The following is a 13,932-nucleotide window of genomic DNA, read 5'->3' on the forward strand; positions in this document are numbered from 1 at the left end:
CCCTCATGCTTGATTCAGCACTGCCTCATATCCTACTGTCCATCACTACACACATACATACACGTACACCCCAGAAAGAAAACTCCACAAGACCATTCTGAGCTTACTTAGGATGTTGTAGGAAGTTTCAGAGGAGGTCACACTGTAAGACACACAGCATTTTATGACAGACTTCCCCTTTGAACATCACCTGCCTGGTCTCTCCTCTTGGGCACCAGCCATGCTGCATCTCTCCCTCCTGACCTTTCCCCAACTGCTCTATATTCCCATCTCTCCCTCACAGGCTCCAACTCTTTGCCAAATTTAACTCCGCCTACTCTGTTAACTTTGAGTACTCATATTTTGCAAACAAAATGTCCTCCAGCTACTAGGATCCTCACACACTGCCTCCCTTTCGAAGGAAGGTTATAAGTAACAACAGCCTTTTCCCAGTAGCCACGGTGAGGATGAGGTTCACCTCCAGTGAGATACCAATGGGGAAGCAGCTGAGCAGAAGTGACAGCCAACGACAGGAGACCCAAAGAAATGGTGAGTGCATGGATGGGAGAAGTCAGTGGGCCATGGGGAAAATGCATGTCAAAACCACAATGAGGGGGGCCTAGGTGGCTCAGTCGGTTAAGTGTCTGCCTTCAGCTCATGTTATGATCCCAGGGTCCTGGGATCAAGCAACACATTGAGCTCCCTGCTCCTCCAAGGAGCCTACTTCCCCCTCTTCCTTAGCACCTCCCCTTCTTGTGCTCTCTCACTCTCTCTTTCTGTCTCTCAAATAGATAAAATCTTTTTTTATATAAATTTATTTTTTATTGGTGTTCAATTTGCCAACATATAGAATAACACCCAGTGCTCATCCCATCAAGTGCCCCCCTCAGTGCCCGTCACCCAGTCACCCCCACCCCCCGCCCACCTCCCCTTCCACCACCCCCAGTTCGTTTCCCAGAGTCAGGAGTCTCCCATGTTCTGTCTCCCTTTCTGATATTTCCCACTCATTTTTTCTCCTTTCCCCTTTATTCCCTTTCACTATTTTTTATATTCCCCAAATGAATGAGACCATATAATGTTTGTCCTTCTCTGACTGACTTATGTATACAATGGAATATTACTCAGTCATTAGAAACGACAAATACCCACCATTTGCTTCAACGTAGATAAAATCTTTTTTAAAAAATCACAATGAGATACCATGCCATACCCACCAGGATGATTAGATTCAAAGTCAGATAAGAACTAGTGTTGACAAAGATGTGGAGAAATTGGAACCCTCATACATTGTTATTGGTAAGAGTATAAAATGGTACAACTACTTGAATAACAGTCCAGCAGTTCCTCAAAAAGCTAAGCATAGAGCCATGATACGATACAGCAATTCCACCTCTAAGTATGTACCCAAGAGAAAGAAAACACAGATCCATGCAAAATCTTGTACATGAGGGTTCATAGTAGCATCATTACATTAGCCAAAAGGTGAAAACAACCCAAATACCCAACAACATGTGGCCTATCTGCACACACTGGGTGGAATTCAATGGAACACCAGCAATAAAAAGGAATGAGGGTGATTCATGCAACAACATGTGTGATCCTTGAAAACATGCTAAGTGAAAAGCCAGACACAAAAGGCCTCATGTCATATGATTCTACTTATATGGAATGTCCAGGATAGGCAAATCTATATAGAGAGAAAGCGGATTAGTGGTGGCCTAAGGCTGGGAGAACTTGGGGGAAACATGGAATGGTTACTGATGGGTACAGGGTTTCTTTTTGGAGTGAAGGAAATACCCTCAAACGAATCGTGGTGATGGCTGCACAACTCTGTGACTATGCAAAAGCAGTTGAATTGTGTATTTTAAATAAGTGAATTGTATAGCACATGAATTATAGCTCAATAAAGCTGTGGGGGTTTTTTGGGGTTTTTTTTGTTTGTTTGTTTTTTTAATAGAAAAAGAGAAGACCAGTGGAGAACTTAGGCTTCAAGCAAAGCAGGCCTGTGTTGAATACCACCACTTCCCAGCCATGTGGCTTTAGGTAAGTTATTTAGCATCTTAAAGCCTTTGTTTTCCTTATCTATAAAACAGGGACATAAATACATACTCCCAGGCTTATTGTGAGGATTGAATGAGATCATGCATGCAAACTGCTCAATATGCTATTGGAACACAGGATAGCACACACTCAGTGAGTAGATGCTAATAGTACTTTTAGTAATAGTAATAAATGCTATGTCTTGCAAAGCCTCAGAGGTCTTTGTGCTCATTTGTTTATTCAGTGAATACAGACCCAGGCCTACCCTGGGTCTGACAATGTTCAAGACACTGGGGATATAGCCGTGAGTAGATTAGAAAAAAATCCCAGCATATGTGAAGCTCACATTCCAACTGGGGGAGAAATAAGACAGAAAGACATGACAAATACCAGAAATGGACAGATGGGCCTCCAGGCCTCCTCCTCAGAGCAGCTCACTATTAGGTTTGTTGTTGTTGTTGTTGTTGTTGTTGTTGTTGTTTTGAGAGAGAAAGAGACAGAGAGAGACAGAGAGAGACAGAGAGAGAGAGAGCATGGGAGCAGGAGCGGAGAATCCCAAGCAGGCTCCATGCCCACTGTGGGCTTGATCCCAAAATCCTGAACACATGACCTGAGCCCAAATCAAGAGGTCCAACCCCCAATCTACTGAGCCACCCAGGCACCCCATCACAATTAGATTTTGATTATTGACCTTTAAATGAGGTTTTATTTGAATCTACAATTCTCAAAGCTAAAGAACCTACAGTCCTCAAGAGGGGAAAAAACTCCTGCCCACTTTTATTCCCAAGATCCTTGGAGCATCTTGAGGTCAACATGGCATCTCACACATAAATGTTTATTCCAAATTTTATCCCAATGACATGGCTTGAAATAGGCCCCCTTCTCAAGCCATGCAAAATGGAATTTCTCATTTGTCGTGAAAGCTAGACTTCTGAGCAAATGCAATTCCAAGCAGTCATCAAGATTCATGCTGCTAATAGGGCCTCCTGTCTTTCTGATTCAGTTTGGATCTTTCAAAAACGCCTTGATTAAATTTGGCTCTCTGAAAATGTCAGGGACTTTGATTCAGGAAGTGTGAATTCTCAGCACGTTTGCCAAATGTAGGACGCTTCTCTTCATCACACATTCACTTTCCTCAGTGACTAAGGGCTGTGTCTTACACAAATGGGTACATTTTTAGCCTAGTGGCTGAAGAAGAACACCAGCCAGAATTAAATGCCCACTTCCCTTGCAGGTTCACCGTGCCGTGAAGGTAAATGACATCGTGAGTGGGTGCCTTCAGTCTTCTGAATGAATCTGCGGGGACTAGGCCGGGTGCATTCCAAGCTTGTTCATCAGCAATGCCCAGGTAGGAGGACTCGGACACACTTGCATGGTATCTGCCAGAAGGTGTGCTTGACTACACTAAAGCACTTCTCAGTTTTCAAAAGTCTCAGCGGCCTCCTCTGTCTTCCCTCCTCGGCCCCAAGCACACGGCAGAGGGATGAGCTCTCATCTCTCATGCGGTGCATCTGGCATCGGCTGACAGGGCGCTCAATTACAGTCTCCTCTGGGAAGCAGCACCAGGAGCCACTTGTATTTTCTGACAGATGCCAGGGGGAGGAGGATGTGAGCAGACAAGGTATACCTGTCCTTTAATATCCCGACATCTGTAACAAGGACCACCCCTGCGGCCACCCAAACAAAGAACAGGGTGGTGATGGGGAATCATGACAAGACTGTGGGGATGTTTAAACAAGACCCCCTTTGTGTTGCTGGAGAATACCTGGAAATGTTGGCTGCATATCCTCCTATGTCTGGCTTCTTTCTCGGCCACAACAATGACAACCTCCCCTTGTGACAGAACGGGAGAAAAGTCAGACCATGGCTTGGGTTTTGAATGTCAAAAGTCAGCTTTGGGCTGTAAGAAACTGAAGGATTCAGAGCCTAATTCATAGATTATCTAGAAGCTTGGAAGACCTATGACAGGTCAGAGTTAGTTTTCCAAGCTCGGTAGAGAAGTTCCCAGGAGGGCAGAAGAGAGAGCATCTGGGAAGTGGTGCAGGCAGCAAGGGAGGTGGACACTGGGGCTTTCCTCTGAAAATGGCCCTGCTCCTCCACCCACCGTCAGAACCTGCAGGGGAGCACAGAATATGACACTGACCTCAGGCAGGGGTGGGGGTCCTACGGCAGAGGGTCCCACACTTAGGTTGCTAGACAAAATGAAATATTGGGACATATTTATACTAAAAAACCACTCATTGTTTACCTGAAATTCAAATTTATTCAGGTGACCTGTATTTTTATTTACTAAATCTGGCAGCCCTACTTGTTCCTCACCTTCTCGGGGAGAACATAAAAAGCCCATAAAAAGCCCCTTCATCGTAAGTATGATGAGAAAGATCAAGGGAAGGGACAGCCTTGGGAACATCGCCACCCCATGCCCAGTAGCAGAAGGAAAAATGTTTGCTCTGCATAAGGGGGAGTCCCAGAGCCAGGCTCTTGGGTAAGGTTCCAGAAGCCAAATGAGGACACAGCCGCCACCTGTAGGAGGCATTCTCCTCAGACAAGGTCAGTATGGCTTGATAGTGCCACCCAGACCAGAGTTCACACACACAAACAGACACACACATACACTGTTTCTCCGTGCCAAAACAATAAAATCCCACACTTTATAGAGCACTTGCTATGTACCAGGGACTATTTGCATAACTTATGTTAATACTTTCTAAATGCACTATACTTTGTCCACTCCTCTAATCCTTGCAACAACCCTACAAGGTAGGTAGTTTTATCTCCATTTTCCTGATGAGGAAGCAGAGACAAAGAAGTTAGGTGAGCATCTCAAAGTCATCTGGCTGGCAAGTGACAAACCAGGTGTGAGGAGGATAGCTGTTTGAGTCCAGAGCCCACACTCTTCTTTTCTTAAAGATTTATTTATGTATTTATTCATGAGAGACACAGAGCGAGACAAACATAGGCAGAGGGAGAAGCAGGTTCCATGCAGGAAGCCCGATGTGGGACTCGATCCCGGGAGTCTGGGATCATGTCCTGAGCCAAAGGCAGATGCTCAGCCGCTGAGCCACCCAGGTGTCCCCAGAGCCCACACTCTTAATCTCCTCTCAATGGCCTCCACAACATGTATCATTTGGGCTTGGGTGTAACAACAAGTTATGGAGAAACGCAATTAGCAGTGACTGAGACATAAGTCCAGAAGTAGACAGGCCAAGACTGGTCTGGGAAGTTTCTCCCAGCCTCCCCTCTGCCCTCACTAGGTGGTTTCAAACTTGTAGTCCGAGATAGCTGCACCCCCACTTTGAAGCAACCACCATTCTGATTCCTACCACCGCAGGTTAGTTTCACATTTTTCTCAAACTTCATGTAAACCAGAATCACAGAGCATGAACCTTTTGTGTCTGGGCTATTTCACTCAGCCTTGCATTTGAGATTCCTTCCTGTGATGTGTAACAGGGCTGTATGGTGCTCCCTATGATGATGTCACAATGTGCTCATCTGTTCACCTGCTGAGAGACATCTGGTCTTCTCCAGATTTGAGATACTGTAAATAAAGCTTGTGTGAGTATTCTTGCACAAGGCTTTTTGTGGACTTCGCTCTACATTATTCTCTGTTAAATACCTAGAATTAAAACTATAGGACAGATAGGCCTGAGTTATAGGACGGATAGGCATTTAACTTTTTATGTAATTGCCAAGCAATTTTCTAAAGTAGTCACAAAATTTTACAACCCCCTACCCAGAGACAATACATGAGTGTTCCAATTCTCCACATGGTGGGTTCCGGGGAGGAGCCCCAGGGGTGACACATTGTCCTCACCTGGACCTCAAGGGCCTGGCAAGATCACCAGGTGAAGCTCCAGCCTGGGAAGCCATGGTAGGAGTTCTTCTGCATGATGGCCACAGGGAGGCTTGGGCTGAGGAAGTCCAGAGTAGGAGGCCACTGCCACAGGCCCTGTGATGTGAGGGAGACCTGGGCGAAGACATTCTTGGGAACTTGAAGTTCACAAGCCCCTCACAGAGGGGCTCCTGCCATCCTTCATGTCAGCACTGGCCTGTCAGGAATGCAGGGATACAGTAGGATATATGAAGGGGGGTGCGGTTAGGAGATGAGCTTTTGACACTCAGGATAGGCCCCAAAGGGAGTAATGGCCCCAGAAAAGAGCCAGCAATGCCTCTATCACAAACCCCCACATACTCTAAGAAGCCAGGATGCAAGGACCCCTCTGACCTGGAGTACGAGGAATGTGTAGGTGGTAGGAGCTGTTTCACCCAGATGTAAAAGATGCTGCTGTCTTATGGAAGACTCTCCCAGTGGAGTCTTAGGTCCACGGTTCAGGAACTCTGGAAAATCAACAAGCCTTTCAGGTGGCTTGATCAAGAAACATCTATCTATCTTCATATTTCTCCTGATTTTATTATCTTCTCAACACAGAACATTTGTTCTGACTCTGAGTAAGGAAACTGAGGCACAAACCCAGGCCCTTCCCCAAGACCTGGAGTCTCTCAGTAGCAAAGCAGTAGTTCCCATCTTACCTAGGTTCCAAAGCAGGAGCTCCATGCTTTACACCTGGATTCCTTTTATTTACATCCTGTAAACCCACTGGGCTGAGTGGTGGCCTGAGGACTTAGGAATGTGGTGCCACTGCCACCTGGTGGTAATGTGATCACATGGCCTGTGGCTGGGGCTCCCAGAGAAGACAAGGGGACAGAGATAAAGGGCACATCTTCAGAATGAAGGACCAATGGACAGCCTAACCAATGGAATATCAGAGGTTCCCAAAGCCCCTCTAGAAGCTTTGTCCCCAGAGGGCTCACAATTCTCAACTATTAGAATCTATCCTTCTAGAAAAGGCATTTTGAGATAAATGCATGCCAAAGTTTGTATGTGTAATTAACACACCAATGTCTTAGGTGTTTACCCAGTCAGCTAGGGCTTGCCAGGGAAACAGAAAGGTCAAGGGGATGGAACACAGAACTCAGGTAAGTTCTGACGGGGAAGATGCAATCCAGAAGTAGGGCTTAAAGCAAGGGCTTCACCCAAAGAGGTTGGATTTGGGTGGGGGCACTGAACTTAGAGCCCTTTCTATAATTCTGCCCTATTTGGCTTTTCTTTGTCAACTCCCCCACTTGAGTGGAAGAAGGTGGGTAAAAATTCTTAATGAGGAATACAAAGCCCTCTGAGTTCTGGATCCTGTGACGTGTCCAGCCTCCTGCCCTCTGCCCAACTTCACACCCTTGGGCAGTTCCATGCTTGGTGGGTAGTTATTTCTTGGGCTGCTCCCTGTAAATGCACTTTCTGGGACATGCCCTTCAACCCTGTAGAAGAGATAAAATCGCCTTTATTTTTACCCTTCTAGGTTCTTGGCTGGGGCTCTGTAACAAAAGAGAGATTAACCAGAGAAAAAAAGAGCTAAAGTTTATTAACACGTCCATCATGCATGTAACACACCCGGAGATGAGTAACTCAAAAGGATATAAGAGCTTATGTGCCGTCTTAGGTAAAGAAAATGGGGCTTGGTGTTTCTGGGTGGGGGAGGCAAGTTACAGGAAGGTGATCAGAAGTATGGTAAATAAGGGTTATTTAGTGAAGTTTGTTATGCAGATTTAAGTTGTGCCTACTCCACTGATAAGAGTTGTTAACGGTCCTCCACTTCCTGGTACAGGAGAGAGACACTTCTCTACCAATAGAAATTTCCTTTATAATAAATGTAAATTTACTTTACCAAAGGAAAATGTGTTTTCCTGTTTCTAGGGCTTTTCCTGCACCTGTTGGCTCTCAACGGCCACAAAATAATCCATATGCCAAAAAGGCAAATTTGGGGGTAGCATGTTCTGGAACCCCTCAACCCCGTAACACTAAAGGTCTGATGCTACATACTCCAAGAGCAGCTTCCACACTGTATGCTATGTGGGGGCATCCCTGGAGCACAGCTCCATAGACTACAAGATGAGGAGTGCCTCTGGGGGCTCATGAACCTTGCAGAATGCCTGCCACTGCCACTAGCATCCATGCAATTGTGGTGGGCAGTCATCTTCACAACCATGACCTGATCTCCAGGCCATAGTTCATCGATCTGCTGTGGGCTCCAAAAATAAGTGACATTAGTCAGAAAGCTCCCAGCCCCCAAATTTGAAATTGATATGAGATTCCAAAATCAGATTGACAGTGGTACCAAATAAAGAAAGTGTGGGCAGCAGCCCTAAACTCCGTGTTATGGTACCCTGACCAGATCTCCTGTGCCAGGCTGAGCGCACCCATCTTGCCTCCTGCTGTGTAAATTGCCAATGTTTTAAAGGTACCTTTTCTCTGGAAAATCACCTGCTGCCACAAAGAGCTCACCTCTCCCCCCAACCCCTCATAGCCACAGAAATACAAAAGGCCAGCCTCAAGGCGTAAGAACTCTGCAATGGATTTGCATCACTTCACCAATCCTGCTTGACCACCTCCTTCACGTTCCTGCTTCCTCCTGCATTATAGGCTTCACTTGAGAACACTACCCCCAACAGATCACCCAAATCCATCTCAGGTTCTACTTCTCGGGGACCCACCTAAGGCAACCATATTCTACCACATGGACTAGAAGCAAAGGGAGCCAGTCTGTGGGGAGAGAGTGGCAAAGATTCTCTTCTTGACCAAACTTTAGATGGCTTTTGACTAGACCTCAACTTTGGCGTATAAAAACTGCAGACTCTCAGCACAACTGGTTTTGTCCATCCCTGCACTAAGAGACCTGAACAAACACTAAGGTAGTTTCCAGTAGCTCAAGGCTGCATCCCTAGGATGCTCCCCTGAAAGTGCCTGCCTGAGGCAGCTCAAGGCTGCCAGGGGAATCACTGCTCGTTTCAGCCAAAACCTGGTAATAGACAAAGAGGTTCCAAAACCCAGCCCCCCACCCTTAGTGAAGTTACTTTAGAAAGCTTGCTATTGAGAATCCTTTCTGTCCCCCTTGAGATACAGATCTTCTACCACCAGAACCACCTTCTCAAGGACCTGAGTGCTATCTCTTTGAAATGCAAACACTTAGGGGATAACTCTTGCCTCCCTCTTAGCCAATTCTCCCTCTCAGTTCTTGGGCTCCTTGCTTTAACTTGCACCACCTTCTGGCATAAAGATGTGAGAAGTTTGCTTCTCTATCTGATAATAACCAATGAACAAACTCAGTCTCTTCTCTAGCTCCCCCATTCTTTCAAAACCCCCAGTCATCTCTGTACAAACCAAAGTTGAGTTCAGCTCACACTGGAACCTCCTCCCCATTGCAATGGTTATGACCAAATAAAGTCTATCCTTACCACATTAACCAGTATCCAGCTTTATCTTTGGCAAGAGAAATGAAGCAACTATCCAATGGAGAGCTGGGGTGGGAAATGGGGACCATCATTGCAAACTCATGTCAGTTTCTATTACTTGTAAGAAATTCAGCCCTTCCTGGTATGTTTCTTCCTTGGGGTGGGCCCTTCTCTTCCCTGCTGTCTGCCTGGCTTCTATCTACTTGTCTTTCCACACAGCTCCAGTATCAACTCCTCCTTGAAGCCTGCCCTGATAAGACACTCTGCTGCTCCTGGCATGTGCTTCCATCATATCCAGAACCCCTGGAACACTTTTGCTTGACAATTACAGATGTCCTTTGAGTTTATATGGGAAACCAACTTAGTCAATAGAACTGAAAATGTGTGCTTTGGTGGAAAACTATGCATTGTTTAGAGCATACTTGTTCTTGTTATCTAATTCTGATTTCATGTAAGTGAATTTGCAACTCTGTAAATCATAGACAACTGATGCCAATGCAAAATAATCCTTGCCTAGGGACATGTAAATAAATTTTATGCAAGGGAAGGGTGACCTTCCTCTGTGGAATATCCAGTCTTGAGTCCACTTGTACAATCATTTCAATATTCCCAATCCATCTATAAATGGGTCTGTTCTTTGGATTCTCCTTTGATCTACTTATGAAATTTTTACCAGTTTTCTCATTAGTAAGCTAAATAAAGCCTCTAACATGTTCATGTTTATATCTTATGGGAGTGATGATTCTACCAGTTTTGGAAAATTATCCTTTAATATAACATTGGGGTCTCTTGTTTTTAAGTCTCATAGTAATGGCTACCATGGACTACACACTATGTAATGGGTTATACTTTCAATGTTTCATTTAGAATGGAGATATCATAAGTTTTGTTCACTGAATAAAATATACTTCAGCTCCTAGAATAGTCCCTGGAATACAGCAAGTGCTCAAAACTTATTTGTAACTAAATGAATAAATCTCATCAATGCCAGGCAAAGCTGCTGTTTTTATCTCCATTTTAAAGATGAGGAGGTTGAGGTCCTCAGATGAAATTGAGACAGGAAAAAAGTCTCATTATGGGGTTCCTGGATGGTTCTGTCAGCTAAGCATCTGCCTTTGGCTCAGGGTCCTGGGATCAAGCCCTGCATTGGGCTCAGCGGGGAGCCTGCTTCTCCTTCCTCTCCCTGTCCTCAGCTCATGTTCCCTCTTGCTATCTCTCTCTCTCTCTCTCTCTCTCTCTCTCATGAATAAACAAATATCTCTCTTTCTCAAATTAATAAATAAAGCCTTTTTTAAAAAGTCCCATTACATTTCCTTTTACAGAAGTATGGAAACTGTTCCAAGAGGAACTCCCAACAGACTTTTCCTTATTTTCCTTTGGCTCAAATTGCATAACATGTCCTTTTGTGAACCAATCTCCAAAGGAATGAACTCACACTTAGATCATCTGGGCCATGGCTAGAGTTGGTCATGAAGTCAAATGTAGTGGGGTGGGTCTGAACCAAACAGGTGAGTTCACAATCAGTGTCAACTCCAACAAGTTTTGCAGTTGCCTCTTCCCCACTGAGTTCACCAGCTTAGAATCCATCTTATTTCTGTCTTCTTAAATCAATTTTTTATGTTGTCATGATTTTTTAGGAATATATCATTTATATCAATGAGATGTGTCCATTGTCCCATGTGTACATCCATGTAACCACCACCCCCAATGAAGATATGGAAGATTTACATCACCCCAAATAATGCTTTTGTGCAACTTTCCAGTCAATCCCATACCCCTGCCAAGAGGCAGGCAGTCACTATTTTGATTTGTATCACTATAGACTAGCTTTGCCTATTCTAGAAATTCTCATAAATGGAATCACGTAGTATGTACTTTTTAATGTTTAGAACATTTCATTTGACATATTTTAGGGAAAAAAGATTTTTAGGATTCATCCATGTTTTTGTATGTATCTGTAATTTGTCCTTTTTTATTACTGGGTAGGACCCCATTCATAGTGATATACACCACAAACTCTGTGTCCATTTTCCTCTTATGAACATTTGGTATTGTTTCCAGTTTGAGGCTTGTGAACAAATATGCTAAGAACATTCACAAGGCTTCTCAGATATGTTTTTAAATTTTCTTCCTGGCTCAAGGATCCCAGACCACAGGTGAAATTAGCCCAATACACACAAGCAGCAATGGCTCAGTGACCAATGGAAAACTTGGTTTCCACCCAGGGACCATTTCCAGCCCAGGATCCTGGGCTGCCAGACTGAGATTCCATTCTTGTTTAGAGAACTCAGGCAAAATAACACCATTCCAGCTCTGTATTTGACTCCCTGGCACGCCCAGGGAAGGCCTCAGCAACTTTCCCTGAGAAGGGATTGTACACTCCAATGCCTGAGGTATGCATTTTGTCCACATCCACCCATCCCCTGGGTCATCACACAGTTCCAACTCCAACTCCTAGGAGGACCTAGAGATTTCTTCTTTCCTTCCTTCCTTCCTTCCTTCCTTCCTTCCTTCCTTCCTTCCTTCCTTTCCTTCATTTCTTCTTTCTTTCTCTTTAAGCTCAACTGAAAAAACTGAGTCTATTCAGTCACCCATTCATTAAATATTTATTAAGCACTTAGTATGCACCAGGAATTAAGGATATAGCATTAAATAAAAGACAAAATAAAAGCACAGTAAACAAGAAACCAAAACCTGTTTTCAAGTAGCCTAAAGGACTACTCTCAATGACAGATGCAATGAGGTAGATAATGTCTACAAACACTTCAATTCTCAGCCTCCTTGTCATTATTTGGGGGTCATATGACTACTTCTGATTAATGAAGTGTGAACAGTAGTGACAAGTAACATTCTGGGTTTGAGACGAAGAATACCCCATGTAGAGTTCTGTCTCCCACTTCCCTTGGGCCACTGGTGCCAGATGTGGGAACTACAAAATGATGGTACCTCAGTTAACCTGAGACCCTGAGTGACAGTGCAGCAGTCTCTCACCCTGCCTCCTGCCAGGCTTTTATTGTGTTAAATCACTGAGATTTGGGGGATTTTTGTTACCACAGCATAAGTCAGCTAATCCTGACTAATGCAGAAATCAGTACCAGAAAGATACTGCTGTAACAAACCTAAGAAATAGCTGAACAGCCAGCCTATAGGTAGCAAGGAAATCGATATAGAAGGTTGGGAAAGACGACACTCTCAAGTTATGTAGGGGCAAAACTCTTGAGAGAACTATTTATTGCAATAACTTGGGAGGTAGCCCACATGACTAATAAACTTATAACTATAGGGGAAGGTTGGAAATCAAAATAACAGTAGTATCCAGTAATATTGGCCTCATTGGCAAGACAATACAAGAAAAAAAGCACTTAAGAAGTCATTTGCTATCAGGAACAAAAATGAATCAAAATAATTTAAAAATCAGGGGATTTATATTACCAAAAAAGCCAAATGTTTGGAGACCCTAATTCCGAGAAGATAAATTGATAAAGCCTACAAAAACTCAGACTTTCAGGAAAGATCAGACCAACAGTAGAGCTTTCCCATGGAAGCCTGATGGCCTCAAAGTATCCCTCTTCAGAGTAAGCACAAGGCAGGGTGGCATGGGGGGTGTGGGGGAAGGAGGCAGGCAAAGAAATATGGTGATCTGAGAACTAGATTTTGGAAAGAACTGTATTTATGGTTTCAATGACATGGAACTGGCTGGGATCAAATAGACAATAAATCTGCTTAGTTTTTGAACTGCAAAAGAAATAGTTCTGGACTATAATAGTTCTGGAATTTCATGACTCCTCAAGATTTATACTGACCCCTCAGTATAAATCATTTGTTTAGCAGGAAGTGAGCTAAGAAATCTATGCAGCCCCCAAAGAGAATATATTCTCAACCCTCACTTCAGATTAACCAAGGATAATAAAGAAGATAATCAAAGAGAATTCCTCAACCCCACAATAGGGGCACTCACAAGATCTCCCCAGTGAAATTTCAGAATTGCTCTTGAGATATACTTAGAGATCATGGAAGAGCCTGGGCTTGAGAGTCATTATTATATACAGAAGTATTTGAGGCTGTAGGTCTGAAGGAGATTAACAAGACTGATGGAGAAGGAAAACGGTCCAAAAAAGAGATCAGGGGCACTGGGAGGTTTAGAAATCAGCAAGATGAGAGGGAACTGAGAAAGGAGCCTGAGAAAGAAGATCCAAAGAGGTAGTTGGGAATTAAGGAGCATAGAAGCTCACCAGCCAAATCAATAAAAGGCACCAAAGAATAACTCAAAGGCATTTAGCTTGTACATAGCTGAAAGTGTATTCATATACCAGAAAGCACAATTATGTATAAATTGTCACTCTAAACAAAGGCAAAGGCAGGATTTACAGAGCAAAACTCATAGAGAGCATATGAACAGAGACTTGAATTTTGTGTTTGGAAAGGATGGTTGGTCACAAATCCTCAGGAAATGTGGCATGCATTTAAGAAGCTGGCAGGGTTAGGGAAGGCAGTTTGGTTCTTTGTGCAGTATCTGAGAAGCCCTGATGGCTCTACTGCAGGTATAGATAGCATACCTGCCTCTCGTGGTGGCCAGTGTCTTTCTGCTGGTGTCTCCACCTTAGGTAAGCAGGTAGTCTCTCCATGTCT

At 44.0% G+C, this 13,932-nt stretch overlaps 1 long non-coding RNA gene across 1 annotated transcript; it reads left to right on the forward strand.

The window, feature by feature from the left end:
- The first annotated feature begins 366 nt into the window (after nucleotides 1-366).
- LOC121478999 lies at nucleotides 367-7,856 on the forward strand. Its single transcript, XR_005984638.1, has 4 exons — nucleotides 367-528; nucleotides 1,937-2,022; nucleotides 3,254-3,367; nucleotides 7,374-7,856. It is a non-coding gene; the product is annotated as an uncharacterized LOC121478999 (long non-coding RNA).
- The last annotated feature ends 6,076 nt before the right edge of the window (nucleotides 7,857-13,932 follow it).

Source organism: Vulpes lagopus, chromosome 19 (assembly GCF_018345385.1).
Source record: "Vulpes lagopus strain Blue_001 chromosome 19, ASM1834538v1, whole genome shotgun sequence".
In the NCBI taxonomy this organism is placed as follows: Eukaryota; Metazoa; Chordata; class Mammalia; order Carnivora; family Canidae; genus Vulpes; species Vulpes lagopus.